The sequence below is a fragment of the Pipistrellus kuhlii genome, unplaced genomic scaffold, assembly GCF_014108245.1.
Source record: "Pipistrellus kuhlii isolate mPipKuh1 unplaced genomic scaffold, mPipKuh1.p scaffold_m20_p_18, whole genome shotgun sequence".
Lineage (NCBI taxonomy): Eukaryota > Metazoa > Chordata > Mammalia > Chiroptera > Vespertilionidae > Pipistrellus > Pipistrellus kuhlii.
Genome location: NW_023425493.1, coordinates 11,233,266 through 11,244,449, shown reverse-complemented (window position 1 = coordinate 11,244,449; position 11,184 = coordinate 11,233,266). Strand labels below are relative to the sequence as shown.

Sequence of the window (11,184 nt, the reverse complement as noted above, 5' to 3'; positions counted from 1 at the left end):
GGGATTCTTAAATGTGAATTTTAGTACATGTTGGGAACATTTTTTCTATGTGAATACATTTATAGAAAATTTTATGTTAGTGAGGAAAATATGATCACTTTGGCTTAGATAATTCAAATAAATTATTTCAACCTAAAAGAGCTTCTAATACACACATATGGGAAATGAAATTTAACTTTAAGAAACTATTTGGGTTTTTCAATTAAACCACTCACTATTTATAGCAATGGAATTGAAGTTTCACGAATAAGTAGAACCATTCTTCGGCTTCCACAGGTCTTATTAAACGTTGGCAGAGCTATAAACACTTATGTAAATGTGTCAAAATTACCTTGTAGGCTGACAGGGCAGAGAGCTTCTTCCCAGGCACCGTGAATGTTGGCTTGAACTCCTTTGCCATGAATTGTGAATACTCATGAATTAGTTTCTGATTTCCAGATTCATGAACTAGATTGCAGGTACTAAAAACATCATTTATCTATAGGCTTTTAGTTGGCAAAGAGTTTACCATCAACATTTTTACTGCCATCTCTTGATCATAAATAATAATATAAATATTAAGGTGCTATAGCTATGGTTTGCTTCTACAAACACTTGATTTCAGATTTAGTAATTCCTTTTAGAGTGTTGGCTTACAACTGAAACAATGCCTTTTCATAACAATCATGGTGGTGTTGGGGGATATCGGTGTGAGGAAACTGAAGATTTGGCTTCCAGTCCTCTTGGGGTCACCTATTAGGACAGCTGGGGACCTTGTGAACGTCATTTAGCCTTTCTGGATCACAGTTCTCCTGTCTACATTTTGGGGCTGATGCTACCTTACCTGCCTCAAGGCATGACATTCAGGCAGTGGACTGGTTATTTGAGTTCCCCACCAACTGCAAAGCCTGGTGAGTTCTAAAATCTCATCTGCATTAGTCTCACCTCCAGACAGGTTGTAAAAGCGAGAGGCCCACCACACTGACCTCCTGGGGATGAGAAGAAGATGGGGTGATAGGAGGGCATTTAGAAGGTTACAATAAGTAGACCAACTGGAGAGCCCAGTGGGACCATCGAGGTCATCCAGTTTCAACCCTCTTAACACACAAACGAGGAAACAGGCTAGGAAAATCCGACTCACGATGGCACAGCAAATGGTCACAATCATAATGAGTCCTCTACTGATTTTTCTCTATTCTTATTTTATCAGTGACAGATATGATAAAAGTGGGATGAAACACTGAAGGGTACAGTTGAGTCAACTCTGACCAAGAAGCTCCTGACGTGTATGGCTCACCCCTTGGCTTGGGTGTTGTGGTGGGGGACTTGGGCACGGGGTACAGAGAAGTGGGCATCTGCATTTTTACCAAAGCAACCACCTTAGGGATGAGATGGGCAGTTTGAGAGGCTCACGGAGGGACAGAGCAGCACAGTTTTCTAGGCACAGGCCTTTTTGTTAAAAGGCACCATTAAGTTAGTGGGCATGAAAGGCTGGTGGGGCTTAGGGGTTAGACACACCATCTGTGGGACCTGGATAAGGCTGGGGGACACTTCCCTCACTGGAGAATCCTGACTAAGGGCTCAGTGGGTTCCCATTCACCACATGCTGTCTTCTCACCATGCTCTGCTGTGGAGCCACTCATCTGAGATGGCAGCCCCCTCTGTTTTAGGTCCTTTGTCTGGCAGACTGTGGGGAGAAAGAAGAAATTATTGACTCATTTCTCATAAAAAATACATGGAGTCCTCCTTAGTATGTCAATGGGATTGTGTCCCAATGGAAACCACCAAAGAAGAGGCGAATGAGGAATGGTGGCTTTGCCATCTGTGTGTGTGTGCGGTCGGGTTGTGGGTATGGTGTTGGGGTGGGGGATCCCGGAGTTCAAGGATTAGACCCACCCAAATGGCTAAAGCCAGCAGTTGTGAATTCAGCCCTATGGAGATAGCCCGTCTCCATGATTTAAGCCACGCAAGTGATCCCTTCTGGCTCAACTTGTTTCACTTATGTAGATGGCCTACATTTGCGTCATTCTCCAGTCTGTTGGTAATAATCTGTTTTGGAGGCTGTTTGGGAATATGTTTGCATATTTGTTAAACTGGTGAGAGGACAAAAGGTCTGGAAACTGGGTGAACTAAAGCTTGGAATGGGTATACTGAAGCAAAAGCCAAATGAAGATCATTTCAGCACTCTGTGGATGATTGGCCTGGTGTTCTTCATGAATTAAAGATGGAATTATTATTCACAAACACATTCCCTCTCCTGAGGCAATCATATTGCTTATTGCCATTGGAGTGTGGGAGAGCAAAGGAGAGAATGGAGCCAATCGCACTATCTCCTGGGGCTTGGGATCAAGAGCTTCCTTCTGTCCTTGGCTCTGTAACCTCAGACAGCAGCACCACCAGCTAGTCCTGGTGACATAGTTGACACTTGCCAAGAGCCCATTCACATGGAAGGTGCTCCTTAGGGCAGAAATGGACTGAGGTATGCTGATGAAAAGGTAATAGCTCTGACCTCAGACAGTTCCCTTTTATCTGGGACTCCTCCAATATGAGAAAACTTCTGAGCAGATTTGGGTTAGGTAGATTACAGAGGACTTCACAGGAAATTAAAAAAGGAAAAAGAGGAGGAGGAGGAGGAAAAGGAAGAGGAGGAGGAGGAGGAAGAGGAGAAGGAGAAGGAGAAGGAGAAGAAGGTAGAGGAAGATGAGGGGAAGAAGAAGGAGGAGGAGGGGGGAAAGAGAAGGAGAAGGAGAGGGAGGAGACAATGAAGCTGGCTTAGAAAGGTGTTGGGAGAGGGGTGGAACTCTGGTGAGTGGGGAAAAGAAAAGACCACATGAGAGCAGAAAAAACTAAGCTCATGGCATTGTATATAGAGCTGGGGGAAATTTTCTTTGCTTAAATCTTTATTTGAGAAGTAAGACAGATGCTAGTGAAAAATTAGCCAGTCACTTGTTAATGAATCTCTTAATTCAAGTGAAACTCTCCAAGGGCAACAGGAGGTCCATGATCTGACTCTAATTGATGAGAAGCCTGATTGGCAGTTTGTGTCGGAGCTGTGCAGACATCTCCATCTTAGGATTTCTTCCTATGTTATCATGCAATGTTTAACTCCAGAGGCCACATGTTTGCTACTAAGATAGAACACTTCAGGCTTCAGAGGAGAAATATTTGGTTTCAAGGATGTGCTTCCAAGTGAAGCAAAACTAATGGGTACATTTGAGAGCCTCTGAATCTTTGGAAATATAATTGTTTCCTTATAAGTTTTTACATTTTGCCTGTAAAAAATGAGAAAATATAGATGAAGGAATAAACCTTGCCTATAATTTTATCTCATAGTTAACATTTTGGCATACAGTGTCTTCACTTAAGGTTGCCCATAAGTTCTGTGACTTTAAGTGAAATGATGTATAAAAAACAATTTTACTATAGGCTAATTGATATAAACAAGAGTTGAGTTCCTACTGCATCTCACCAGTGTTATTATAAAACTAGATGCCCGATGCATGAAGATTCATGCAGAATGGGCCTTCCTTACCCTGGCTGCCGGCATAGCCTTTCCTCCTTCCCATGCTGCCCAGAGGCCCAGAGTGGCTGGGGCAGTGCAAAATGCTGGGCGCCTGTATGTGCAAATTGACCTACCATCTTTGTTGGATTAATTTGCATACTCACTCCTGATTGGCTGGCAGGTGTTATGAATGTATGGTCAATTTGAAATTTTCTCTTTTATTAGTATAGATGGCATTGAACAAAATGATGTTATCTGAAGACCTGCTATATAGTGTTCAGGGTTTTTTTTCCCTTGGAATATGTTCATGTATATGTTTACATGTATTTTAGCAAAATGGAATTATACTGTATGTAGTGAGTTGTAACCTACTTTATTATCTAAATAATAGGTTTTGTGACATTAAATATTCTTTAAAAAACATGAATTTAAATGATTATATGATAGTCCATTTTAAGGACATATTTATTTTATGTTCAGATAATTTCCTTTTTTAAAACGTTTAGAGTCATAATAATACCATAGAGAATGTCTTTATAAATAAATCTGTGTCACATTGCTGATTTAAAAAATATATATTTTTATTGATTTCAGAGAGGAAGGAAGAGGGAGAGAAAGTTGGAAACATCAATGATGAGAAAGTTGGAAACACCATTGATTTGCTGTCTCTTGCATACCCCCTATAGGGACTGAGCCCATAACCTGAGCATGTGCCTTGGCCAGAATCAAACTATGACCTTCTGGTTCATAGGTTGATGCTCAATTACTGAGCTATGCCATTTGAGCATATTCCTGATATTTTTTATTGTCAGTATAACATATATAGGAAAGTGCTTAAAACAGAAATATGCTTCTCAATGAATTGTTCCAAAGCAAACATCTATGTAGCCATCATTTAGGTTAATAAAACATTATCCCTACCTCAGACATCTTTCCTTTCCCATAATCACTTTTCTCTTTCTCCTTCCCAAAAGTAGCCAGTACCTTTGCCTATGGAGATGAAATGAGACAATAATGTATTCTTTTATGATGTCTTATTTTGTTCAGTACTACTTTGGAGAGATTCCAAGCATGTTTTTTAATGTATCAGTATATTTAATTTACCCAACAGTAACAGAAAGCCTAAACAACAGGGCCTGGAAATACGGGAAGTAGGGGTTTAATTTTTTCTCCCACCATTAGAACTCTATTGGTAGACAATTGCTAATATTGATTCAGTGACTTAAATTTGTTTGGGCTGGGACTTCTGTGATTCTCTTGCTCTTTCTTTGTGGTCATAGGATGGCTGCTCCAGCTCTAGCTGTCAAGTCCATGTTCCAAATAAGAAAAGAAAGAATGGCAAAATGCAAAAGAACTTGTGCTGCCCCAACCTGTTCCCCTTTTAAGGCCCTCCTCCCCCTCCTCAGAACAGAAGTCTATCCAATGACTTCTGCTTATATCGCATTGATCAGAACTGTGTCATATTGTAGCTCCTCTCTGTAAGGGAATGACATGTACTTTCTAGCTTAGTACATTATGACCCAACAGAATAGAGAGTGCCTGGTTAAGGAATAAAGGGAAATGGATATTGAATAGAGAATTAGCAGTCTTGGCTACAATAACAAAATTTTTTTGAGGACTTCATAAATGCTTAATAAGTGCTACGTATTTTATACACCTCATCTTCTGAACCCTCACAAGAATCTTATGAGTTTGGCATATCAACATTTTTAGATATGAGGACAGGGAGGCTCACAGAGAGTGGTCATTTGCTCAAGGTAGCAATACTGGTCATCTTCGGGTAGGATTTAAATACAGGCTTGTTTGAATCTAGACTACACATTCAACCAGTATGCTGTACATCTACAAGCGTATACAAACATTGAAAGGATAGGTAGAAGTCAATTGTGAAGGGCTGTGATTGTAAAAAATAAGAGTTCAGATTCTCCACAATCCCACTGATGCTAAGTGGCTTGGATTATATGTCTGTGCTGGCCAGATCTATTGACTTCATGCTATGGGTCTCTTCCCCCTTTTGTTGACCCTTGTGCTTCTCCCAGTAAGAACTTGAAAAGGGGCCCATCCTTTTAAACCCTGAAGAGATGACACCTCCTTCATGAAGACTCTTCCAGGCAGATGTGATTACTTCCTTTTCTGTATTTCTATTGGCTACAATATTCTATTCACACACACACACACACACACACACACACACACACACACACACACACACACTAGAGGCCTGATGTACAAAAATTCATGCAAGAGTAGTTCTTCCTTCCCCTGGCTGCTGGCACTGGCTTCCCTCTGCCGGAAACAAACCAGTTTCAATAAAAGATGCTTATAGGAAGCCAGAAAGACTGGTCAACAACCTTAATTGCTCTAACCACTCACCCTTTAGTTGAGACATTGTTAGCTGAAGCAGCCTCCACTTTGTTTGTCCCATGTAAGTTTCTGTTATTTCCTGCCTAAGGGCTACATGTAAATTTCTATTTATCTTGCCTAAGATGTTTACCCCAAAGCCTCAATAAAAGGGATGGGAGCGCCAGATCAGCGGGTAGTTCTCCCGGTAGAGTTGGACTACTGCCTGGCCCCCCATACGGCCAAATTGAATTTCTTCAAGTCTCTTTTCATTTGTGTATGGCCCTTCTCCAGAACCCGAGCCCTGAATTGGAACTCTTTCCGCTGGGGACGTGAAAGAAATTCCTACATCCCTCCAGCACTCGGGACTTGGTTTTCCCTACTCTGGCCACCGGCAGGCACCTGGGACCTGGGCTGCTTCCCTCAGGCCCTGACTTTATCAGGAAGGATGTCTGGAATGATGTCTGGTCTAATTAGCATATTACCTTTTATAATACACACACACACACACACACACACACACACACAAACACACATGAGGCCTAGTGCATGAAATTCATGCACTTGGGGAGGGTATCCCTCAGCCCAGCCTGCATCCTCTTGCAGTCTGGGAGCTCTTGGGAAATGTCCAACTGATGGCTTAAGCTGACAGTCAGACATTCTTAGCAGTGCTGTGGAGGTGGGAGAGGCTCCCGTCATCACTGCAGTGCTCACTAGCCATAAGCCCAACTTCTGGCTGAGTGGTGCTCCCCCTGTGGGAATGCACTGACTACCAGGGGGCAGCTCCTGCATTAAGCATATGCTCCCTGGTGGTCAGTGCGCTCCAAGGCAACCAGTCGTTCCAACGTTCTGTTTGGTTGATTTGCATATTAGCCTTTTATTATATAGGATACTATAGTTGTATAATCTTATTACATGATTAATTGTGTTCAAACTCAATTTGACTGAAGAAAAGTGATTGTTCCTTTGGGATTTGTGGCATTTAGTACAGTTACTGTCTAATAGTAGGCATTCAAATATTGGTAAAATGAGGAAAACAATGAAAGAGTGATTCAAGACAGTAAAGAAAAAAAGTCTGCAGAAAGCATGTTTTTATTTTAAGTAAAATGCTGAACACTTAATTGGTGGTATCCTTCAAATGTGATTGTTACCAGCTGTTCATGAGCAGATATCTGGTATGTTTTACAGGAGCATGTTGGCAAGTCTGTATTTTGAGTTAATTAAAATTTGCTTTTAATTATTTTATTGCCTTTTAAAGTTTAGAAGAGACTGTCTTCCCTATTTCTAAGGTAATTAATATTTACATGATGTTCTGTTTATTTTCATCTTTACTTTGAATTCCACAAAACCCCTATAAATACTGGTTTTATGTGTATTACCTTCTGACTATGGACGGAATCCAAGACACAGAGAGGCTGTTGCCATTGTTGGAAACCACATAGCTAGAGAGTGATAGAACAAATCTTGTCTTCTCAAGTGAAGGTCCCGAATTATTAAATGTTTGGGTATTTAACATTGAGGTCACCAAAGACTATGAGCTCAGTTTAGCTTATATAATTGTGGCTTCTATTGGAATAATCCAGCCCATACCAACCACAGCTTGCCATACCATATAGGAAAGGTAGTCCAAATAATGTGGAAACTATACCAAAGGGTTTTGAGAATTAAAAGTTCTCAGAGACATAGTGTCCGATGCAGTTCTCCATGCACAGGAGAGTCCTGTGGATGAGACATGGGTTTAGAAACTACTGAATTATGTCTCAGAGTGTCAGTTAGGAGACAAGACAGCATTGACTGTCTTATAGCAGAGGCTTTGTAAGAACTAAAGACTAAGTCTTCCTTTTAGGAAGTAATAGTGTCTCTCTACCTTCTTAATATGCTGCTACCTTCTTAATATATTGAAAGTTTTTGAAGTTAAGGATGGTACTCATTGCTTATTAACTGATGTGTCATATTGGAAATTAGAGTTTATGAGAGAAGCACTCCTTTAGATCGAATGAGAAACTCCCTAGTAGAGCAACATGAGATAATCAAGAAAAGCCCCTTACAAATATTGCCTCTCCCACTGAAAACTTTGACTTTTCTTCTCCTTGTTATTTGTTATATATTTTTGTATTAAGCAAAATAACTTAAATCAAAATAGTACATAAGTTTCAAATCTTTATAATTCTGGGAGCTACAGTGGGGGCAGATCACTTGTAAACATCAGTGAGCAGATGAGTGTTCATTCTCAGAGGAAACCATGTGGGTTGAGGGCCTAACATGGAGTTTCTGAAACTGGCCTGTCTCAGAGACAAGGATGGCAGTGTCTGAGGTGAGGCAATGGGCCAACGGGCCAGAGGGCCAAAAATGGGCCCAGGAAAGTAAATAGTGAGTAAATAGTGAGTGTTGTGAGCAAATTGTCAGATCCATTGGGGCTACTTAAGAAAGAGAGATGAAGCCTCATTAAAGGGAAACATTAAGAAAAAAAAGGAGCTGAAGCCAGTTTGGCTCAGTGGTAGAGCATCGGTCTGTGGACTGAAAAGTCCCAGGTTCGATTCTGGTCAAGGGCATGTATCCTGGTTGCGGGCACATCCCGAGTGGGGGGTGTGCAGGAGGCAGCTGGTCGATGTTTCTCTCTCATTGATGTTTCTAGCTCTCTAGCTCTCTCCCTTTCTCTCTGTTAAAAATCAATAAAATATATTTTAAAAAAAAGAAAAAAGAAAAAAAGGAGAAAATAAATAGTGCTAAGCAACAACGGACACTTCCATTTTTAAAATTATAGTTTTATCTAACTAGATTTCTTTGGAAATGGATGTATAAAAATAAAAAGATTCTATTTGAATAGAAAAAGCAACAAACAGCACGGCAACACTTACAGGAAAGAATGGACCTTATAAATAATGTCATTTTAAATGTTTTACAGAACCCCTTATTTATATGTCTCAATCCAATAAAAGTGTGTTTTTTTTGTTTGTTTGTTTTTTAAAGCATTCATGAGACCAGATGAGATAGTAAATACAGATGTGTTTTGTGCTCCTTGGGAAAAGGTGTGACAGAAACATACGACCTCAGCTTTTTATTCACTGCTTATTGGTTGAACAGCACCAGAAATAGAGCTCTGTATTCAGTTCTTTGGGGATTTTTATTTTTATTTCTTAAAATTTCTTTATTGATTAAGGTATTACATATGTGTCTTCATCCCCCCATTACTCCCTCAACCCCCCTCTTTTGGGATTTTTAGGAAATATTATTATCTCTTTAGGCTGAGGGTTTTGAGTCCAGTCTGCAAGAAAGGTAGCTGTTATGCCCAGACTTTGTGATCCCCAAGGACCACCAGGGAGCTGAGTCTGATGCAATAAACAAAAGAGCTCCTTCCATGCTAGCATGGCCTCTGTCCCACTCACGCCGACAGCATGGCGGAAGAGAGCAACATCACCGGTGGTGATGTCACTGCTTTGGCTGACCCTGATTGGTTGGGTGAGGGCTAGGTCCAGTGACACAAAATGGAGAATAACTTCACCCTGCCCCACAGTACAAAATGGAGTCAGGAGTTAGCCTCGCCCCACCCTGCCCTCTCATAGCCAGAAGGAATTGTCTGTGGATAAACAGCAATAACAAAATAGTTATTTTCATGAGGAAATAACCAACTGCCTGTTTCAGTCTGTGTCTTCCTGGCTATGTCAGCTTGGTCACTTTCATTACCATCTCTAAACCTCGGTGTTCTTATCTTTCAGGATGGCGGTGTCTGTCTTGCCGGGTGTTGTGAGGATTAAGTTAGATAATGTATGCAGACTAGTACAGTGCCAGGAACATTGCCAGCACTTTGTAACTAGTACTGCTATTATTGCCGTTAGCCCAGGAAATGATCTAAAAGAGCAGTTACTAACCTCACCAAGATATTTGGCCCAGGAAGTACTGTTGTTGGGACGCTTATCTCAGTTCCTGAGGATATACCGTATTTTTCGGACCATAAGACGCACTTTTTCTCCTCAAGAAGTGGGGGGAAAAAGTCCCTGCGTCTTATGGTCCAAATATAGCCTACACATATACTTAAAAAAAAAAGTTTTTTTACTTGCCCTGCTCTGTGTGGTCTCTGTGTGCTTGCCCGGCTCTAAAATGGTTCTAAATGCTGCTGTTTACTTTACAGGGTTGATTACATGTGTTTATGACTGTGATGTTGGGTTTTAATGCACATAAAATATTTTAGGACACTATTTGTTTCAGAATCTTTTTTTCTTCATTTCCCTTCTCTAAAAACTGGTGCGTCTTATGGTCCGGAGCGTCTTATGGTCCGAAAAATACGGTAGTATATAACCTTAACCACCTGATGACTGCTCAGACTCCACCCCTTATGGAGTCTTGGCTAAAAATGAGAGGTCCCAGTCTCAGGAGAGATTTTTACATAGAGTCAACTCCAAGGCCAGAGCAGGGGACCGTACTGAGGACTCATTCTGCTTTCTGGTTCTGGGAACAACCCAACTTCACATTAAAATCACTTAGGTTGTCTGTTGAAAATACATATCCTCAGCCTCCATCCCAGCCCATTGAATCTGAATTCCCAAACTCCTATCTTTAGTGCTGGCCCCCTAGGGATGAAGTGCCAACCTAATGAGCTGTGCTACTGTCCCCTGCCCTCCCATCTTCCTGATGGGGGACTTAAGGTCCAGAGAGGGTACTTGGCCTAGTGTCACACTCAGGATGGTGACACAGCAGCTTGTCCAGGTTATTGTGAATCCGGTTGCCAGATTTCTCTAGAATAACACTTCGTATAATTGTGAGCCAGTGGCCAACTGGCCCCTCTGGAATATTTCAATATTCTTTCTTCCTCATTTGTTCCAAGGATCTATATATAATTTTCCTCCCTCAATAGTTAGGACTCAAAGATCCTGGGGGCGGGCGGGCAGGGGAGAGAGGGGGAAGGAAGGGAGGGTAGCAGTATAGCCTCTTCTCATATTTACAATTGAATTCACTCACACTTGCTGTGTAAATTTCCAGAAACAGACCATCTATAAAGGGCACTTTGACAAGGCTGTAACTCCAGCCTGATTTGAGAATGCTGCTGCAATTAGTTATAGGTTGGCATTAGCTAAATTGAATATAATCCATCATGCTTATTAGATGTGGTGGGGGAGATTTGCACCCTGAAGAATCAGCGAGAAAGAACATTAAATATAGATGAGCCGAGTATTTTCCCAGGCAGCTGGAGATGCAGAGCCGGGCCACGTGTTCATGACACACAGCTTTTCCGTAATGGTACAGAGGAAATAATAGGGACTGGGGAAGAGAAAGCACTTGGACGCTTTAAAAATAGGTTGGGTTGCTTACAAAGTGCCCCTCATAAAAGTCAAACAGTAAAATGTGAGTGTGGAAAACAGGTTAAG

General features: G+C 41.3%; 1 protein-coding gene across 2 annotated transcripts in view; it reads left to right on the top strand.

Moving 5' to 3' along the window:
* KCNH1 (potassium voltage-gated channel subfamily H member 1) overlaps positions 1-11,184 on the top strand; it is a 253,120-nt gene that overhangs the window by 62,150 nt on the left and 179,786 nt on the right. The window lies entirely within an intron of this gene.